The sequence below is a fragment of the Ambystoma mexicanum genome, chromosome 4p (genome assembly GCF_040938575.1).
Source record: "Ambystoma mexicanum isolate Mex_15411 chromosome 4p, UKY_AmexF1_1, whole genome shotgun sequence".
Classification (NCBI taxonomy): Eukaryota; Metazoa; Chordata; class Amphibia; order Caudata; family Ambystomatidae; genus Ambystoma; species Ambystoma mexicanum.
Genome location: NC_090927.1, coordinates 1,090,448,328 through 1,090,471,194, shown reverse-complemented (window position 1 = coordinate 1,090,471,194; position 22,867 = coordinate 1,090,448,328).

Genomic DNA, 22,867 nt, shown 5'->3' with positions numbered 1-22,867 from the left:
ACAAGAGTCTTTTCAGACTGACGTTTCTCTTCCTGGATCACCTCATACTGAACTCAGTTCATAATGGTGCTCTGCATACATCCTTTCAAAGCCTCCTACTGAATAGTGTATCTTCCGACGTAGGCAATTCTCCATAAGGAAAAGCCAACAAATCCATTTAGGATTATTCTGTGAGCCAAGAAGATCCACGAGGTTCATCTGGAAGGCAAGTAGGGCATGCAGAGGTGAACCTGGACAGTTGTAAAACGCAGATGTGTAGCAATGCTGCAGCAAGCCAGGAGTTGTTAGCACTTTGCAGCCAAAAGCCATCCCACTTTGTAAGTATTAAGACAAACGTATATCTGACGCAAAACCACTGTGTCAGAATGCCAACAGTGAAGCAGACCTTAAGACAGTAATTAGAAACACACCATAAGGAGGTATTGTTTACTTTAATTGCATGTCAAACTGTTTCAGGGAAATATGGTGGCTCAAAAGCAACATTCTTGTGCGTACACTGATAGTTTACTTGCTGCAAAGGTTAAACACCACTGCAGCATCCTTATTTTAGGCCCTGCTAGAGCGAGCATTAGCTTTGTGCCATACCTAATGCATATATAGTGTCTGCAAAAATGACTTTGCTGCTAAGTAAAGAATAGAGAGGTCCAGTCTTTGCTTTCTAATTGCTGTGTAACATCTTGGATTTATTTTTGGAGAAACTGGGTGCTGCGCCGTGCATGGATCTGGCAAATTAATCCTTGTCAAGTGTGGCAACCATGTTGGGGTCAGGCGTAGGGACTGAGAGCAATTTAGGACTCGTGTCCATATATGGACCTTGAATCTCCAGATGCAGCCACTGGCCTCTTCCGCAGCATGTGTGACTCTCTTTTCCTCAACCTTCTAGCCTCCAGTCTGACCCACTCATCCGGACACACCTTGCATGCTCTCATTTCAGCAGACATCCCCCTTCTCAAAGCCTCTCATTGCACCTCTCTCCTGCTCTGACCATGCTCTCATGTCATGTCCTTTCATCTGGACCTCTTTGGTCCCCTGGCTAAGCGTCTGTACGCACTGCCAGTCTACATCGCTATCATTCGACCGATGAAGTGAGTGTCAGTTGCTGCTTTTGCCGCCACTTTGATTCCCCCTCAAACTCCAACCATTGGCTCTCAGACCGACACAGCCCTTACTAACGTTCACCTCTTCATTTCCAACACCCTGTACATTGTTGCCCCTGCCATGAGGAGCCGCGTGAAGCCTGCCTCCAAGCGCAACACCTGGTTTGATTCCAGCCTACCCTCTCTGAAACGCAAGAAGAAGCTGGCAGATCTCGAAGCCTGCATCTCTGGGCCCACCAACAACACGGCTGAACTGTTCAAAATCTGAAAGGAATTCGAGAATCCTTCTGCAGTCTCCACTTCTCCTCTGCCATCCCAGACCCTGTGCACTGCACTGGCCTCCGACTTCACAACCAAAACTCAGGACATCCTGTCCTCACTCTCCTCTACTTCCCTCACTTCTCTCTCAACCGCTCTCATGCCTCCCTTGGCCCCCCTCCCCCCTTCCCACCTACTCTCCCCCTTCTGGCCCATAGCACTGGTTGACTTCTCTAAACAAGTCTTCTCTATGAAAGTCTCTTCCAAACCGGTGCTCCCCTGCTGCTTCAGAACTATCAAGGACAACATTGCCTCCCTTGCACCCACCATGGCTGATTTCTGCAATCACTCCTTTGCCACTGGCTCCTTTCCATTACCCCTCAAGCACTCCCTTGTGCACCCTCTCTTAAAAAAGCCTTCTGCCGACCCTTCCTGCCCGGCACACTCCCATCCTATCTCCATTACCCCCTCTCTGGGCAAACTCTTGGAGAAGTTGGTCACCACTCAACTGATCCACCACACTAAATCTGTTGGTTGTCTCCACGACCACAGTCTGGCTTCAGAGAAGCGAAAGGCACATAAACTGCTCTCCTGAACACCCTTGAAGACTTGCTCTCTAATCTTGATTACAACTCAGCCTCCGTTCTCATCCTCCTCGATCTTTCCTCTGCCTTTGATACGTCCAATAATGTCACCCTGATAAATCAGCTCCTTGGTACCTTTGGCATCACAGACCTGGCACTGGACTAGTTCTTATCCGACTGACCTTCTCAGGTTCAACTGGGCCCTTTCCTCTCCTCCAGCACACTCTCCACCTGTGGTGTCCCTCAGGGCTCTATCCTCTCACTTCCAACATCTACCTTACCCCTTTGGCCCACCTGATCTCCACTTTCTCTCACTTCCAGTGTTATGCGGGCGACACACAGCTCTCCTTCAAGCTTCCCTCCACTTCCTCTCTCATTCCTGACTGTCTGACTGCTATTCAGGCATGGTGCGCTGCAAAAGATCTCTGCCTTAATGCCAGTAAGACTGAGATCCTTCTCACTGGAACCCCTGCTCCCTCCTTCCCTCCTACTCTCTGACCACCCTCCATGGGCACCCTGCCCTCACAAGGATGAGGCAAAAAACGTTGGTGTAATCTTTGACTCCTCTCTCTCATTCTCTCCTCATGTCGCGGACTTTGCCAAGAAGGCCCACTTTCAGATGCACCTCCTCAGAGGCATTTTCTCTTTCCTCAGCTTCCCCAAGAAACTCAATGTCTCCAGAGTTCTGGGCCTGTCCAAGCTGGACTACTGCAACAGTCTCTTCAATTTACCTTTATCCTCCCTTCGCCCCCTTCAACTAATCCATCAACTAATTTAGAATAGGACTGCAAGGCTTATCCTTGGCCTTAAGCCCAGGGACTGCATTCTCCAGCCCTAAAATATCTCCCCTGGCTCCCGGTGGCTGCGAGGATCAAGTTCAAGAACCTCTGCATCATCCACAAGGCTTTCTGGGTCCTGGGACCCCGCTACATCCAACTATCTTTCCCTAAATACCTCCCTTCTAGAACCCTTTGGTCTTCTATCTCCAACTCTCTGCAGATCAGACGCTTTTCCAAGCAGAGAGTGAGGGGTAGATCTCTCTCTTCAGCAGGAGCCTCCCTTTGGAATGGCCTCCCTGCCCCTCTCAGGCTTGAGCCGGACCTCGTTAAGTTCCGGAAGCTTCTCAAGACCTTCCTTTTCTCTTCTTCCTTATCTCCCTCTCCTCCCTCCCCTGTTAATGCCCCCTCTGCCACATTGACTGGCTGCCTGGTCCCTCATGGGTCCTACAGAGCACCAGGCCTTCCTCGCCCAGTCTAACCCAGCACCTCGGGCTCCCTGCCCCGTCCTCCCCATCCTGCACTTGCTCTCCCGATCCCCCTTCCCCTGACTACCCTGGCGGGTCGTGCATCCCTACTGAGCTGGTCAGTAACTGGTCCACCCCTGTCTTCGCACTTAGTCTGTGGTCCTCACTCGCTGCACTCCCTGCATCCCCTGGCACTTGCCCTCCTGGCCTCCCCTTAGCACTTGGCTAGCTCCATGGGCCCTTTTCTTCCAGCCTCGTCCCCACTGTATGTCCCCTCTGCCCCGCATTTCCCTCCCACCCTAGCATTATCCCTTCCACCCCGAACCGCACCCCCTCACCCACACTGCTAGATACTGCACTTGCGCAATCCGATTGTCGCAAGGCCTAGTAGGACCATTATTGTTGTTTTCTTCCCTGCCTCCCTCTTTTTTGTCTTGTGGCGCCTTGAAACACCATTTCATGTATAGGCGCTTTATAAATACCCAATAAATATAACTTATCTCAACATGGCTTCCATACTGGACTAAAGCTGATTGAGGGGAAGTGCATAGTCACTTTTAAATTTTTAAAAAAAGCTGTCACCTGCATCGAAAAAAAAAACATAGGGCCTCATTATGAGGAGGGCGGTAAGGGGTTAACGGCGCCGGTAAAGATACGGAGCTGTTAACCCCTTTCCGGCCTATTACGAGGTCTGCTTGCGGGTCCCACAAGCAGCCCAGCATGCTGTTAATAACGGGCCCGTTGTTAGCATGCTCCCCATTCCCATTTGAGCCCCGTGGAGGCTCAAGTGGGAATGGGGATGTACCGGGTCGGGGTCCTTGAATGAGGATTTACCGGGCACTCCAAGGTTGGAATGGCCTGGTAATTCCTCATTTATGGAACCCAGACCTGGTACCCGGTAAGGGGGTAGCCATGCCGCTAATAGTGGCATGGCTACCTCCTAACTCGTAATGACCCTCATAGTCACGTGAGATGTTTTGCCACACACATCAGACTAGCAACGAAAGGTCTGGCAACAAGAAATAAAACCTAAGGGCTTTGCTACGGCTTGTTGAAAAGGCGAGTGCTGATTAAGCAGGCAACAGTACAGCTGTGAGGGGGGCCTTTTACCCGGGCCAAGAGAAGTTACCACCATGTAATAGCCCAAGGAGAGGTTATCATTATTATTAGAAAATTCTACCCAAGGAGGGTAGTAAATTCGGTTCAAACAAGGAAAGACAAAAGGAGACATTTTTGAATGTTGAGACAGAAAGACTATTCCAGACATTATTTAAGCAATAAACACAGAGCTGGGGGGCCATTACCTCATCCGGATATGGTAATATCCCCCTAGCGAGTGATTTCTTACTATTAGTCTCCCGGCACGTTGTAACGGGATACTAATAGTTTGCATGTTGTAAAAAATGCCAAACAAAAAAAAAACAAAGGTGGCCACTATGGATCGGGGAGAAGGTACTATAGCTAGTCCCTTCTCCCTTTCCATGTCAGCCTTGTGGGCATTGGAGCTGCGCCAGGAACACTACTGTTCCCGGCCCAGCCAACTGACAAGGAACCCGGAGGTAAGTGGGGAGGGGGTGAGGGTGCCTTACTGTGTGGAAAAGGAGGGTGTGGTATGACACATGGGAAAGTGCACTTACCTCCAAAACCCGGTGAGGGAAGATGGCCGCCTCCCACTCTTAGGAGGTTCAGAGCGGGTGCTGTACTGTGTGGTAAAGCCACCGCTCCGAGCCGCCTCATTGGCTGGGAGGCCACCACACACCCCTCCGGGCTATTAATGTACTCTCTGACAAAATCTGCATTGTAGCTGCCAACATACTTTTCTACATAGTGTTAATGGCTACTGCGGGTCTCACGTGGCGGTAATGCCCTGTTAGACAGAGCTAACAGGCTTGAAAATAGAGGTTCTTAATGTTATTAGCACCGTGAAAAACGGCTGGAGTGCTAAGGGTGTGGTCTTCACAAAAAGGTTCCCCCTTGAAGAAAGGACACATATGCCCTTTCATCAAAGAAAAGCACTCCCAAAACAAAGGCGGCCGCCATGGAAATGCGAAAGAGCTGGGTGCTCAAAAGAGTTATTCTTGCTTTCTATGTCCTTGTTGCAGGTAGAAGGTCTCATGGCGAAATCCGGGAGGTGCAGCTGCAGCAGGTAAGTTACAGGGCCAGAGGGAGATGAGCAAGAGACATCGGGGAGAGGTGGCCGGAGCCGGGGAAAAGGCAGACTGGTGGGCGACAGACACATAAATCCCAGCGTGCAGCTGCCATCGGAATGCGGGACTTCATCAATGGAGCTGATTGGTTGACTGACAGGCAGCCCTCTCCCCTCACCGCAATACTATATGGCATCTCGAAAATGCAACTGATCTGTTATTTATGTCAGTCACCCAAATGTATAGGTTTGTAGCACACTGGCATATTTCAACAAAAATAATGATTCACAAAATTAACTTCTAATCAAACCTTTATTTTAAAACAGCCAAATGTCCCATGAATATTTCAGAATGTATAGATCATCCAGCAGTTATCTTCCTCCCCGTTTCCCTTGACATCTCTAAATCTACGTCTTTCCATGCTATTTAACATTGACTTCGCATTTCCTTTTTGTTAGTTATTTCTTGGCAAGCGCTCGAATGCCACTGCAGCTCGCCTCAGTATCAACATAAGGTCAGCCTTTGTTCTGCCTACAGTTCGTGGCAGCCATGTTGTTAATTGTTGTGTCTCTAGACGAGCCACTGAAAGCGGAAGTGAAAGATGGGAATTGCGATGGAATGCACCGTACTTTCTGGACCATTGACCTTGCTTCATGTAGTAAAGGCCTTCAAAAGATCGATTGTATGTTCATGCACGGTGATAGTGAGCAGCTGTTTTCGGATGACGTATTTAACTTGATCATTATATTTCACCGATAAGGTCTGTTCATGCAGGATAAACTTAACTGCACTGTAGTCCAAAGGGATGATATCAAGCAAAGGTTTTTGCTGCCAAAGACATTAAGGAAAAGTTCAGGCCAGATTAATATTTTGAATATGTTGTTGAGAAACTGGACAGTTAAAAAAAGCGAAACATGGACTGAGATCCGGATGTGTGGCTCAGTGGACTCGTGCATGCACTACAAAGATCTGTGTTGGACCCTCACGGTCAAAGGTTTGAATCGCAGCAGGTTCACTCGGCCGTCATGCTTCAGAGGTTGATGAAATGAGTACCGTTTGGAACTCATTTTCTCTACATATGTTATCGGTGCCAAGAAGCTTCATTGCGGCGAACGTCAGAGAGTCGAGCTCTTAGAGGTCTATGGAACAAGGTCTTGAGCAAGACCTTGCAAATGATGTGTAGCATGGAATAGTGTAAGGAATCAACAGAAAGCAGGCAAGAGGGAGAAACGCTATTGACACAGGTGTTTTATGTCTCCTTTGATGGAAGGAAGACTCGGGTAACTGATGAACTAAATGTTACACACACTTTATCTTACAGATGAGGTAAAATGATGTTTTTGGATGGATTGCAAAGGAAAGAAGTAGTTGGAAGAGGGCAAGCAAAGCTGACGCTGATTTTGTGTCTGTGTCATACATGAAGCATATGGTATAGGGTTCTATGTTCATTCAGTGACAGTCATTTTTTGGACAGTGTTTTTTCGAATGCTTTTTCTAAAAAAAAAATCTTTGAAATGTTTTTATGATTTTGGGGTTGACCCAATCCCTCTCCCCTATTAATGTTGACACTATTCCAACCCCTGTCCCCTTATATGCCCTTGCCCACATCCCCGGATATTTTTGGATTCGTTTTTTCAGAAGTTTTTGGGGGGAAAACCCCATCATACAAATTACTGTTGATGAAAAATGTTATACCATGGACTAGTACCTGATTGGATATGTTAAGTCAGGAAGGCACAGATTTTGAATGATTTATTTGAAAAGAAGTGGTGTATGAGTACACATGAGTTGAAAATGAGTAGCCAATTGGGGTATTGCTGGCATATACAGAATCATGACCCCCTCTCTCAAGGAATTGTAATGGCTGCCGCTCCAGGCCTGCCTTATTATCAGGATCCATCACTTGTTTAGTGTTGTGGGATGTTACTGGGATTTATAGTGTGCACCTTAAAGGACATTAGAACCAGGGCACCTTAGTAGCTGGCTTAAGAAACTCACATTTATGGGGGACAATTCACCCCCAGAAGTCACGCCATCACTGGCTTCAGCCAAGAACTATGGGAAATGGAAAGTGAGAAAATAGGCCTTCTCCTACTACGCACACTGTGGAGACCCCTAGGAAGTCGAAATGTCGGGCCCCACTAGAAAATTATCTCCTAATGCGTTTTAAATGTTCTGCTCCGCTTTAGTTTGATCCGTTGTTGCAGGGCCCCTAAAAGGAACATCTTATGTACTCCCACACCAATGTGGACGAGTATGGTCAACTTCTTGGCATCATTGTCAATGTCTCTACTAGTAGCAAAGTGTAGTTCCATTCTCTCTAGACACTCTAGACACAGGACACAGCACCCATTTTAGGGCCCATGGTGGATGGTAACTGTGCCGGCGTTAGCGGCGGTAGTACCCCGGGCAGTGAAAGAAAAATGTGGCGCACCTCCACCCCCAACCCGTAACCCATGTCAATGGGGTTGAGGGCCGACAAATGTTTTAACTCACCGCTCCTGCACTGGAGCAGGGAGTTAATCACTGGAATAGGGTGCCAATGTAAAAGCATCAGCACCCTATTCTAATGAAAAATGCCAGCTCCTGCGCCAGAGCGGGGAGGTGATCACGTCAATATGGTGCTGATTCGAAAGCATCAGCACCCTATTGTTATTAAATGCGCCCCCCTCCGGTGCTGGTAAACCGGGCTCCAACACAAGAGTGGGGCACATTTAATTTCAATAGAGCGCTCACCCACCACGCCAGCTCAGGAGAGCCCTTGAAAGACTGACCTGAGCTGGCATGGTGGGGGGCTAATGGAACCCCGTGCGGTTCCCCGGCTGGCCCTGCCCTAAAGCCAGCCTTGGATGGAACCCCAAGATTTCAAACTGTGAAATAGGTATTGTGGAGGAGCTGGGTCTGCTTGCACCTCGGGCGTGGAAGTGGGTGCAGGAGGGACTGCCTCTTCATCTGTGCCTCCCATTCCGTCATCCTCGCTAGCTGGTGTGTCCTACATATTCGTCTGTTGGAGGAGGAGCTCGACTGGTCCTTCTGGGAAGTGCACACGTGCAGGGCCTGCAGGCTAGGCCTCGGGAGAACTGTCATTTAGATGGTAGAGAACTCTTTGCCCTGGGAGGGGCACTCTATAGATCAGGAGTGGCACACCACTAATAATAACAGTGCACTAGGAGCCCCATTGCTTTATTAGTGCAGCGATTCCTCCTACCTCACTGTGTACTTGTGTGCGTGGGGGAAGGGAGGAGGGAGGTGGCGCCCCCAGACATTTTTCATAGGGGTGGCCACACTTGAATTCTTGGGGTGGCACACTAAAACAAACATACATAAATGAATGGGCCGGTGGGGGGGGGGGGCGTGCTTTTATAAGGGTGGCCGTGGCCCCCCTTGGCCTCCCCTTGGAGGCGCCCCTGGAGGAGGGGGGGTGCATGCGGACGGCAAGTGTATTTTCCTGGCACCATAACGGGCAGGCAGCCTCAACATGTCTCCACAGTTCCACACAAGATGATCCATACTGTCTGGTAGGTGGCATATCTCTCAACTCACCCTCGCTTAGATGCTGTCACCCACCCTGGATATATTCCGCCCCATAGAAAGCTCTATAAATTCCATATTGGTCAATGGCGCACCCTCTCATGAAAACCGTTGTCACGAGCCGTAAAATGTATAGGTTGGCATTGACTTTGATGGAATCTCCCGCCAAAAACATGAGCGAAGTGAAGTCTGATGGGGGCAGGCGGGCCTAACGAGCAGGCGGCACAGACAGGCCAAAGTGTCTTTTACGTATGTTGGTCATATGCGTAACTTTCAGGAATCTGGCGAGAAGTGTATAGAAGTACAGGGTCTAAGATTTAATCTTCTAGGCGAGTACAGATGGTCAAGTGCCTCAGATTACTATGTGTATGCTTGAGAGTGCATAGACTCTCCAGGCGCGTGCATCTTATATCTGAAAGTCGACGTGCTTAATTTTGAAAAAAGACGCCTAATTTTGAAAAAAAAACACGACAGTGGAACAGTATAGATGCTGTTTGTCGCAGTCCAGCTAATCAAATAATAACTCTGCTATGAGACGTGACGTTTCCAATTATAAGTACTTTCACAAAAAAACGTAGCTCTTTTCAGTCATGCCCTAACAGAGTTCGCTAAACTATTGTATGAGACACACTGCCATCTAACGGACAAAGTGCAGAATACAGGGAGTTCCAGCAGAATCAAAATCAATGCTGTGATAGAAGCACGTTACTGCCGACGGAACATTCTTGATTTCGGACTGTTTCGCGTTCATGGAACTGCTCGTTCTGTTTTGGCACATCCCACCTGCACCATGACATTAAATCATGACGATGACCGCATTCATTGATTTACCTGATTCAAAAAATGTGATCAACATACCCCTAACATGTTTTGCATATGAACATCCAAAAAACGGTCTTGGTTCCAAACAGCGGCTACCCTGAGCTTTACTTGAGATGCGCACTGTTCTGCTGCCATCTCTTGACAATGAATGCGCCATCTTTTCTCACTGAAAACTGAAAAGGTGATTGGAAAACTATATTGAATCCACAAACAGTAACATGATTTGTGTTGCTCAAATAGAGCTAATTGTCAATTGTTATTCGCATTAAAATATATGTTTGCGCATCAAAATATCTTTGTCTCTTTCTGACCGCTGATAGGTGACACCAGCAAAGTGAATGGAAGGTGCTGTGCTGCTTCTGCTTTCTGACATTTATCGGCTCAACCTGGATTCCGTCTCTCTTAGGCATCCCATGGGCATGTGGGCTGGCTTCTGATTGACTGAGCGGACGGCTGGCCCTGATGCTAAGAAGTGCCCAATGGAAAACCTCGGACCCAATATTAAAGACTGAGCCTTGGGATCACTTTTATTATTTATTATTCTTATTATTATTATTATTGTTGTATTTATTGAGCGTGGACATAGCTTTGAGAAGCAACGTAGTGCTTTGCAGAGGTATAAAACAATACAGATGCATAACGAAGTGCTTTGCAGAGGTGTACAACAATACAGATAGATAACAGAGTGCTTTACAGAGGTATACAACAGTGCAGGTGCATAATTAAGCGCTTTACACAGGTATACAACAGTACAGATGAATAACGGAGCGCTTTACAGAGGTATACAACAATACAGATGCATAACGAAGTGCTTTACAGAGGTATACAACAGTGCAGGTGCATAACTAAGCGCTTTACACAGGTATACAACAGTACAGATGAATAACGGAGCGCTTTACAGAGGTATACAACAATACAAATGCACAAAGAAGTGCTTTACAGAGGTATACAACAGTGCAGGTTCATAACTAGCGCTTTACACAGGTGTGCAACAGTACAGATGAATAACGGAGCGCTTTACAGAGGTATACAAAAATACAGATGCATAACGAAGTGCTTTACAGAGGTATACAACAGTGCAGATACATACCAGAGTGCTTTTCAGAGGTAACAACAGAACAGATATACAGCGGGGGTAGGATACAGAAGAGCACAGAGGAGGGGTACAGCTGTACCGGGTGGCAGGGCGGAGTGGGCCGGGCGGCCCCTCACTTGGGTTCGTTTTTTCAGAAACAGTGCTCGATAACTTGCCGGTGTGATATCTGAGTCTCTTTCTGACCGCTGATAGATGACACCAGCAAAGTGAATGGAAGGTGCTGTGCTGCTGCTGCTTTGTGCCAATAGCACAGAAGCTGCAATGGGGCTGAAGGACTTCTTTAATGAAGGAAGGCTGCTGCCCAGGCACTGCTGGCGTTGTTGTATGGAAGAGAAGCAGACTTAACGAAACTGAGTTAAAGGGCAGATTCCTGAAGTGGTACAGGAAAGAATCGCATTCCGCTGAGTCCCAACGTTACTTTGAGAGTTTTAGTTATGCCGTTTTTGTCATTGTCGCAGCTAGAAAACGAAGGTCTCTTGAAGTGCTGGTTGCCACTCCCTCTTCCTGTTGAATCTGAGCATGGACAAGCAGCAAAGATTTCTTGAAATAAGCGGTATTTAATCTCATGACTCAGTTATGCCAATCGGGCCGGCCTTAGGGGTGGGCCGCCCGGACGACCACCCAGGGGGCCCTGCTATTAAACCCCACCATGCCAGCTTGGGCGAGTCTTTCTCTCAGGAGCGGAGTGCATTTAATAACAACAGGATGCTAATGCAAAGCATCAGAGCCCATTGAAAAATGTGGCACCCTCCCCATGACCAGAGTGGTACTTGAGGGAGTGGGGGGAGAGGGGTGTCAATTGCTAAGGCCGGCCCTGATGCCTATTGAGTCAAGAGAATGAATTGCCTGTTCCTCTGCTATCTCTAGTTGCCTTGAAGAAATCCATCGTCAACAGGCACCCACGCAGCACTGCCAACAAAACAGATACTGGAAGAGTGCAGAGATCAGCATAGTTTCTTCTGATTTCATCCATACACACATTTGGTGGTCATCCAATCCCTGGGGTCTGCTAAATTCAACTTTTGCAGGCTTATTCCTGAAATTGTTTTCCAGATGTGGATTCATGCTTGAATCCAGGCATCATTTATAAAAGCCCAGTTATATATTTGGCAACTGTGGAGATCATTCTCCATAGCAGGCAGTGGCCACAACTATATATGGCTACATCTGTGTCCTACTTGCGTTATCTCGCCACAGGCTCCTAACAAGGCCCTAACAAGAAAATCCAGCAGCCTATTATTGGTATGTTGCTAATCACCAGAATATTCTTCGATTAGTTGTTTCCTGAAAATGTTTCAACAAAACAACTCATAGAAAAATACAGAGAGGGCGTAAGGGAATATAAGGGGTAGGGTGGTTGGGAATGGGGAGTATATAATAACAGAGGGAGACATTTGGCACAAAACGAATTGAAAAATAGCTGGCAATGTAGCAACATAGAACCCCTTTTATTATGGTTTGCAATACGATGCCCATGCAAAAACTGTGGGCATGTTCATGTTCACCGAGAAAAAACTGAGAATAATGAACACTAAAAGCAGTTCAGTGTTAAATTACAGCCAAAACCACTTCTCAAAGCTCCCCACCATCACATACATGCCCACATTGTCCATTCAGGAGACTCTAGTCCAGTCCTGGTTTTATCTCTACATTCTGGGACTTGTAGTCCGAAGTTTATACTGTGAAAATCCAGGACTACAAGTGGAATGGCTGCGTATCCTTGCATCTAGGGATTATGCAGGTTATATATCCGCCACTTCTTGGGCCTAATTAATGGAAGTGTTTTATAATGGAAAAACCCCATTGGAAAACCTTTTGTGAATTAGGCCCATACAGATCAATGAATCTAATGTGTGCCTATGACCCTTATCAAAGTACAGCACTATGCCATTTTCCACAGCGAGTGTCACACTCAATACCCAGACTAAAATAAATAATACAATAACAAAGCTCATGGAAAGGGTACCATAGATGGGTGGAGAGGGGGCAGATTAATGTGTGCAACTCTGAAACTGCTTTTACAATCCTTAGCTTTTATTTAGAAAGATAATGCATTATTGGATTCATGGTCATAGTTAACTCGAGAAACTGAGACCTAAGCAACTTGCATCAATGCATTTTTAAAGGACAGCAGAGAACTGGCATGGAACCCTACCGAGACAAAATTGTGTTTCACAACAGAGTTATAGCGCTAGCAGCCTGTCAGGAATGTGCTCTTTTTACTTTTGGCTATTAGGTGGCGCTAAAAGCGCTACCTATAAAGCCGAAAATATTGTCATTAAAATAATAGCTTTAACATGAGAGCTTGAAACAGGGGCTTAGGATGCAGGTTTGTTGTAATGCCTTTCAATGCCGGTTGGCATATGAGGATGGATACATGGTAGTTTGACTATGTGTCCCACCAATTTAACGCCCATAGCTAAGTGAAATGGATGGGATTTTACGCCCCTTCCCACCTATCTCCAACCACAACATGCCTCTTTTTGCTCTCTTTGACTGAATTTCTACTGTGTGGTGGATTTGTCAGCCATTTTTCCTTCCAAAATGGCGGCTGCCATTTTTTAATGTTATAAAAAAGTTATTTCAGTTGATTGATGCTTTAAAAAATATTTACTGCATCTTTTCAGTTATGGTACATATTGTAATGTATTTTGTATTAAAAAAAACAAGTTACTGTTAGAGTTACGATGGAAGCAAGGCCATGGTTCTCCTTCGGAATTCCACATAGCCTACATCACAACTAGTTTTGCTCAGATCCATCTGTGGTTAACACACAAATAGGCTCCAATCATAGACTATACAAGCAGTGCCAGTTCTACTGGTCAAAATCAATTGAAAACAATAGACACCAATAGAAATATAAGCTGACAAACCTGCATAACAAGATGGAAGACGAGACAGAGGACATTATAGATTACTTTTGGTTTGCTTCCATATTCTCATGGATTCCACAAGCAATATTGGTGATGGTGATGTTTGGATTCTGTGTGATCAGGATAATAATTGCCAATGTAAGAAGACAGCAAAGAAAGCAGTAGGAATGAAGAACATGATCAATGTCGAATCAGGGTTTGGACCCAAGGAATTGACTGATCAAGATGTCTGAAAAAATAGAGCGGCCATTATCATAGCACCTTAAGGAACAAAGTTCCTGTATCCAAAGAATAATAAGAAGTATGTGGGACGATGGGTCTATTGTAATCCGAATGGACAGTGCAACTACATGACCTGGAGTGTGGATGAACATGTTAAATCAGCCGGCACCCTCACGGGGGGATCAACATCTGTAGAAGCACTTCTTCAAAAATAAATATCAAGATGTAGAAACCGGTGAAGAGGTGGTCCATGACTCGACCAGAGGGGGGAATGTAGAGGAGCAGTTACATGCTTCTGCAGGAAATCCCGCCCTCCTACTTCCTATATATTGAAAGCCTGAGATTGTGCCATGCTTAGCACCAGTAGTTGTGCCAATTAGGCAGAGAGTGTTCGAAAGAAGGTACCCACTGAGAAAACCCTCTTAAATGTATCCCCGAAGAGATGACAATCTGAGGGAGGAACTCCCTGAAGGACTATGAAAAAGGAGAAAAAAGAGGAGCTGAAAGACGAGTGTGACGCCCTGAGAATACTGGCTGAAGAGAATGCATGGACCTTACAGAAACTGATGACGAAGTTAAGAATCGAGTAAACTTTCATATGCGAAAAGAAGATTGCACGTGGCCGAAGCACTGCAGCAAATGCAAACCATTCAATAACTGCACAGATGCTGCAACACAAGTAGATTAAGTAAAGCTGGCTTTACACCTGGGCGGCAACAGCTTCCAGGTATAAGCAGCCCAACACTGGAACACACTACCACCCTCCGTCAGAGCACCTCAAACCTACCACCAATTTAGGCGTAACTACATCCAGTGGCTTAAGAACAAAGACCAATAAATGACACCCTGCAACTACTACAAAATTGTTCAACCTGTAACTCTGTCGTAATTTTACTCTGTATCCTTGTAACTGCTTCTACTCACTGCACCCTTGTATAATAATGTAAATAATGTACAGTATTGTAACTAAGCTGAGTATGTACCTGTAATGCTTGCGCCCTCATACCTTCTGGCCCGGTGCACCATGTAAATAAATAAACAAACAAACAAATATGCAGTGAATATTCTGCAGGCGAAGCCGCCATTGTATAGGAACAGGACATCGGTGTCATGAATTTTAGTAAGAGCAGCTTGTGAAGGTATGTTTTCTACACAAGAAAGGGTGATTTGACTAACAGACACACTTATTAGATAGGCTTGGTGATTAAAAGAGTAACATGGTTTACGCAAACTAAACGTGCATGAATAATTCTTGAATACGGTACATGCTGTTGTGAATTCTGTAGAACTACCAGGCTACACTAAGAGCGCTGGCCTTAAGGGGTAGGAAGCCCCACATCCCACATGCAGCTGAGTTGGCAGTAAAGACCTAGCACCTTTGCATGCAACATAGTAGCAATTGGTTGTTTGCTTCAGAACTTAGAAAATATCTCTTCTCATCTGAATACAACACCAATGTATGCTCTGCTGTTATGGTATTCTTGATTGAGTTTGTTCATTCACCTCATAGGAACTCAAAGCATGCAATCTCCTCCAGCCCTTACACATAGGCACATATTATACAATACTCATACCTTACCTTATGTACTCACTGTACCTGCACACATATTTTAGAAAGGGATAGAGAAGAAAACAGAATGGCACAGTGGCATAATACGTCAACGCAATGTTTGAACATTGAATCTGAATGACTACTGTAACACAAAAGAATACTAAATATACCATCCTTTAGTTTGCTGTCTAATGATTCACCAACAAATGAAATCAATCCTCATGTACAAATCATGTTCCTACCAAACCTCATTTATGAGCACGGGTCGCAAAACCATCTCTCCAACAACACAAAACAATAACTGCTCTGTTCATTGCCACATGGGCATATCACAATTCTCCTTCAGAAAAGCTAAACATCAAAAAGCTTCAATGCCAATTAAGGTCAAAGTAAACCTGCCAATGCAATGTTCCAAACCCAAACTAAACCAAAAGCATATATCGTTGAAAAGGTAAAATGCAATACTGAAAACACAATGCTAAACGCATCAATTATCTATCATAAGAATAAACGACCAGCATGATAGCATCATAAAACAAGATTACAACAATGGAAACACATTGTCCAACGCACTGATCATCTATCAGAAAATAAAGAAATGACCAGCACAGTTTAAGACAAGTTTTTCACCAGCAAATAACATGCTAACTTCTCAATTTAAATATAGCACCCCCTGCTACCTGTCTGTCTTGACAGCTTCTGATCTTGACTCATCTGATCAGCCAACCCCCCAATGCACCTTTGAAGTTTATATAAGGCCCAGATGGAAAAGCCGCAATTGTTGACTTACGTGTGTCTCGATGGCCAGTGCGCCAGTCAACGCAAAACTACGGTACATGGCACTAACACCTGCCTCAAGTTTTATGATGTATGTAAACTTCCTACAAAGACACCTCCCCATCAGTATAAAGCTGTAATAAAAATTCTTTAGTGTCTGGTGTTTTATCAGTTGTTCATGTGAGACAGTGACCACAAAGGTGATGGGTGGAAGGCTTTGAATGAATCTTTACCACTGGCATTGCTCTGGGCAACCTTCGACACCACCATTTTTTAGCCCGTCTGTGCCATTGCAAAAGGGGTCCAGCCATATACAAAATCAGTCAGGTACTGCCACCAATGGTAGCAGCCCAGCTTGAACTGCTAAGCCATGTCCCCTCTGCATGGACACACAAGCAACCCAGACATGTTTCAGCCTTGTTGGGCCTCCTCAGTGAGGTGCAGCTTGGTTCCCTATGGTGCAGCAAGTTCACGTGAGGCAGGCATGGTATCAAGAGAGATGACACAGACAACAGATGTATAGTTCCAAACAAAACGTTATTAATGATTAGGATGGTGCAAAGCCTCACTTGCTCTATGTTAAGGTGGGATTTTCCCGGTATAACGTCCTTTCATCAACGCTCATAATTACGATTCGTTTTTTTACAAGTATCTTTTAATGAAAAAACCCATCAAAATATATAGGGGGGGTTGGGAAAGTGTATATAAGGGATGGGGGGTCAGGAATAATTAAAAAACAATAGGGGATGGGGCTTTGGGAGACAACCCCCAAAAATAAAAAAATCAATATCAATTAGTTTTTCGTTAAAAAATACTCGTTAAAAAAACCCATCGAAAGTACGACCATCGATGAAATAACAGAACCGATTTGCCCTCCCTAAAGAAACTAAGGAAAGTCTGTGTCTACAAGTCCAAAATAAGAGTCTGTCTGTGTCAAAACCTATGCTAGTTCTCACAACTATAACTAAACATGTTGGCGGTATCTTCTGAGCAAAATATAAGTGTTCAAAAATAAAGTTTAAGCTACTTTCAGCTTGAGTTCTTCTAGAGTTCCCTATCTCAAGTTCAATACAGTTCGAATATAGGTTCACTCCAATAGAGTTTGACCAAGGTCTGAAATTACCTTTATCAAGTTTGAGTGCATCAGAATTTACACCAAACAAAGGTCCGGGCTTCCCTTTCCCAAGTTCAAATGTAGCACAGTTTACACAATACAGAGGTCCTGGGACTCCCTTCCCCAAGATAATGTTCTCTGGTTGTCTGGCTCTCTTGGTTCCCTTCCCCAAGAATTTAACGGAGCATTCACTTTGTTTCATCTGTTCAAAGTTCACAAGAAAACATCGGGTCCATTTGACCCACTTTCAGGTTTTCTCCACCAATTGTTTCACAATTCTTTGCAGCTTGTTCACCATTCTGGGTTTCCGGGTCTAGGCGCAGTTATCAGACCACACGGCCCACCCATCAAAGGTCACGCAAGCAGTAACCCTATACTTTGTCTTTGGCTTTATTCTTGATGTTGGTAACTTTCACATTAGGAGTCTTTCTGGTCTGGGCATAGTTGTCAGACCGCACGGTCCACCCTTCACAGGTCGTGCAGCCATAAATCTCCCCAAAGCTGCTGGGCCCCTTATAGACTTGGGTTTTCACTTTCCACACTTGTATTCCTTGAAACACTCTTTTATACCAGTTCTTGGCTTGTCATATAATTATGACTCTTTCTCACATTTTCAGTTATAACTGATAATTTTTATTCTTCTTCTTTGCACTTGTAATGCTCAAAATAACTCTTCAATTTCACCACATGTCTTTAATTCTGTTCATATAGCGCTTTACTGGCAGTGTGCCACTGGATATGTTTATTTGACCTAAAGTGTTCATTCACTATTCAGTACATCATTTTTATGTCAAATAACATTATTCTTTCAGTTCCGTATTCAATATATGCAGCATCGACTTGTGCTCACTCAAATAGTTGAAATTTGCAAACTCACCACAGGACCAGTGGACCCAATCCCAGGCTGGCCTCTGGAGGAACATACCTAGGTCTTTAGTAATTAAATCCATCAGATATTTGGGTCTCCATAATGCATAGATATGTCCCTTATAAATGATTTTTTTAAAAAAGAAATGCCATTGTTGTTTACACCTAAGGTGGACCCTGAAAACCCAGAATACTTGGACAATTTTTAGTGATGCCCGTAATATCATAGATTTTGCAAATAGGGGTATGATCCATCTTGCAAAAACAACTGTTTGCTAAAGAAATCCTATGGCACTCCCAGAAGATATCTTCAGGGTTTCAGACAGGGGTCAGGAAACCTGTTTCTTTTGCTGGATCTTTCTATGAACATTGATACAGTGGACCATGCGCTCTTATTGTTACGGCTGTGCTCTAGGGCAGTGGTATTGAAACCTTTTCATACTGAGTTCCCTCCCCCCCTTGATTAAAAATATTGTTTCTGGCCCCCCCACTGCCCAGAGGTTGGCCCCCCAAGGGGGCCCAAGGGATGTCCAGGGTGGCTTCAGGATATTTGAAATATAAACTGATTTTCTACTGCTTATATTTTCTATTAAAAGCAATCACCTTAAGCCTCATCCATATTAAAAGCAGCCATCTTAATCCCTTTTAAAGAGTCTGCCCATCCTCCCCCAGACATCCTTTAAGGCCCCCTTTGGGGCCAGACCCCAGTTGGAAGACTTCTGCTCTAGGGGAAGAGTGTTTGATTTTGCACTCAATTGGTTTATGTCTTGTTTGTCCAAAAGAGCAAAGGGTTCAACTGCCAGCCTCATCTTGCGGCGTCACATACTGCTTGGTCATTTCACCAGGACGTTTCAACGTTAATGTCCCCAATGTCAGATGGCACAGAGCGCAAGTCCCTTTGGGTATCGTGCATGCAATTGATGGGGATGTAGACTAACTTTAACACCAAATAATCGAACCAACTCAGGAAGATGGCAAAGGTGCTGTTTTATTAACAATGATCTAAAACAGGGCATGAACGGGCGTTCGCTCGAGCTCTCAATGCATTGCTCATAGAAACATCCTTATATTCAGAAAATACATCAGACGTGACATCATACTACGTGTCAAATAAGAAAAACCTATGATGGATTGTGATACGTTCAAGGGTAACATCTAAGTATACTTTATATAAGAGGTGGGATTGTGATTGGCTATCTATTGTCAGGTGGAAAACGTATGCCTACCTCTAAAACATGTCATCTTTAACACTTTTAAGTGCACAGTATATCATTGGCTCTCAAACTATAAGGCCCTTTGTTAACGGCCCTCTATAATTGGTTGGCACGCTCATGCCATTTCAGTAACATTCAGTTCACTTAGCAGCACGTAAGCTCAGACCGAGGTGCCAGGAGGTGGACTTGACTATACCTCCCCACCCAATTAACCCAATATCTCTCATCACCCTTGCCTTCTGCCATGAAGATTGTCTTTGAACTTGCCCTTGCAAAGTATCCTTGCCTCTGGGTATATATGGGTGTGCAGCCTCTCACTATCGTTGTTCTAGAACTCCAGGCTCAACTCTATTTCCATCCTTGGCTCACGTGACAGGAGACCACAATTTGGTCCATTTTGCAGCATTTAAATGTCTTAAATTAATAAAACTTGGCATGCTTGGGGTTGTTTCTTTGCACCTTAACAAGGGATGATTCAGCTTTGCACGATCACCACCTTCAAGAATAGATAAGTAGCCTTGGCTGCTTCAGCATTGACAACAGGCCAGGCAGCCTCTCCATTCGTTTCCACGATCTCAGCTTATTCGTGCTGCAACACAATTTTCAGCCTTTTCTCTGCATGGGTCCTGGCTAGTAAATGCAAATCAATTTGCAGCGAAATTGACTACAGTCAATTCCGCCACAAATAATTACTCTTAACAACCCAGAACCCTATTTAAGGCAGTTGGCCAGCGCACAATTTGCACTACAGCTCAGCCCCGTGGAAATGCGCAGGTCACCTTTGAGAATAAGGTGACCTGCTCATTTCCAAAAACAGGTTATCTAAAAATAGCATATCCTCGGCTCTATTTTTAAATGCCCCATTATTTGAAGATTTGGGTGAAAATCTACATTTTGAAAAAATTAAAAAAATGGTCACACTATGAGAAGGAAAGCAGAGCGAGGGAGAGTGATGGGTGAGATGTGACATGATAGGCAAGAAAGCAGAGGGAGATCAGTGGGTCAGAGGAGGAAACGCTGCAGCGATGTGGTGGGCCAGAAGTCTGAGAGCGAGCAGAGGTACAGAAAGTAGGGGGAGCAGTGAGCCAGAAAGCTTAGAGGAAGCGGTTGGCCGGAAAGAGGCAGTGAGCTGCACATTGGGAAAAAGGATAAGGGAAGAGTGCGATAGAATGGGAAAAAGGATGCAAGGTGCAGAAGCAGCACAAAAGATTGAAGGACTGTATATTGCGGAAGGAATTGTAGAGTGTAAGGTGTGAGTTGGGAGTATGATTTGGAGTGTGTCAGGGGCTGCAGAGTGCAAATTCTAACTTGACAGTGTGATATATCACATGAGCATTTGTATGACAGAGTGAGAGGTTCAGGAATGCAAGTTGTGAAGGGGTGTTGGTGAGATGTGCGATGTGTGTTGGTGAGAGAGGTGTGTGGGTGTTTGGGGGATTGGAGAAAATAGAACGGGAATATTTTCAGCATTACAACTGATAATGATCAATTTAGTTAACACTATTTAATAGGCATGCACATGAAAACCAAAAATTAGCCAAAACAAAAACTGTTCTGCCAAGCCAGAGACATCTGGGACTTTAAATCAATAAAAAGATACATTATAAAGACACCCTGGCTCTCTTGTAGCCTTGAACTCTGACTCTTTCCTGCAATGTGGCAATCTTACACCCTCCATTTAATAAAAAATGTGCCGCAAAAATGCTGCAATAAATAAAGGTTTGTGCCGCAATATTTGCTATATCATGCTGAAAAATTTGCCATTTAATGCCGCAATATCCCGGAATGTCTGAATGTAGTGTACTTCAGAAGTATCTTTAATGCTCAGCAGCATCACTTTGCTGCCTCAGCTGAAGTCTGACCTTAAACCGGCTTACTAGTAAACGTAGTAAACGTCTTGGCGGGAGACCTCTCCATTAACAAGGCTTCACTCTCAAATGTATCACCCCTTCTCCTCAGGCTCCAAAATACTATCAGGCAGAGCCATGGCTGGGGGCGGGGGGGCTGAGTGCGTTATAGCCCCGGGTATTTTGGTTGTAGCCCCAGATAGAAGCTCAGGGGCTACAAACAAAATGCAAGCTAGCCCTGAGTCCCGACAGTACCAACATTAGCATAGCCCCGGATCTTTTACAGACCTAGCAACTCCCCTACTATCAGAGATTCGTCAGAGATGAAAACGGTATCCAGTGATTTTTTTTCGAAATCTTTTACAGAGAGGCACTTTTTAACAAAACTATATCACCGAAAAAAAAATACTGAATTTTAAATTAAATATATATGAGGTGGGGTAAGGGGTTAACATGGGTGGGGAGGGGGTTGAGTGGGATTAAAAACATAGGGAAATGGGGGGATTGAGGGTGCACAAATTAAACATTTTCGAATAAATCACATGGAACCGATGAAAACTCGCCTGTGCATTGCTCCTCATGGTCAGTAGCTGGCATGGTCAACCTGCCTAGTGGAAACTGGCTGCTCTATAATGAACGGAGGATAGCACAGGGGAAACGTGCTGGTCTTGAAAGCAAGACCATGCAGAGCAACAAAGGTCTGAATCCCGGTTCTGCGCTTAGAAACCAAACTCAGGTATTACGCGTGTGATAAATAACAACAGTAACAATAATACACTTGTAACATCGTGCTTCAGGTCAAACTTCTCAATTTCTAAGCGCTGTAATAAATAATATTATGTGTAACCAGTTTAATGATAAACTATCATCACAAAATACAAAACCTGACATAAAGCTGACACAATGCATGGCCAATGTAGACTTCTGTCAGAATGGCTGGCTCAGGCATTGCCTACTGACCGGCTGCCAACACTTGATAGGACTGTTGGCATGCATGCATACTTGGTGCACTCTGCGAATACAGGGGTGACAGTGAGTGCGTAGTACGCTCTGAAATACAACCTTATTCTGCCCCCACCCAGTTCAAAGATAACTTTGCAAGGGGTTACTGCGTTTCAAGAAAATAGTATGGGCCTCATTACGAGGTATGCCGGTAGCCATGCCGCTATTGGCGGCATGGCTGCCGGCAAAACCGCATCCGTGTCCGTGTCCTCGGAATGAGGACTTACCGGAGCATTCCGAGTTCAGATGGCCCGGTAATTCCTCACTCGAGGACATGGGCACGGTTCATCCCCATTCTCATTTCAGCCCCCATAGGGCTGAATGGGAGAGGGAGAGGGAGTAAACAACGGGCCATTACGAGATGGCCCGTTGTTTGCTCCCTCTTCCTCTCGCGGGACCCGGTATGCACGCCTGGTTTTCTCAGGCGTGCTTAACTTGTCCCGCGAGGGGACCTCGTAATGTGGCGGAACGGGTTGAACGGCGCCACAGCCTTTTACGGCGCCGTTTAACCCGTTCCGCCAGGGTCGTAATGAGGCCCAATGTGTTTTAACAGGTGATGTTTTTGCTGAAAGCTTGCGGGTGCAGACAAAGACTGACAGACGTATATTAAATGACAAAGAA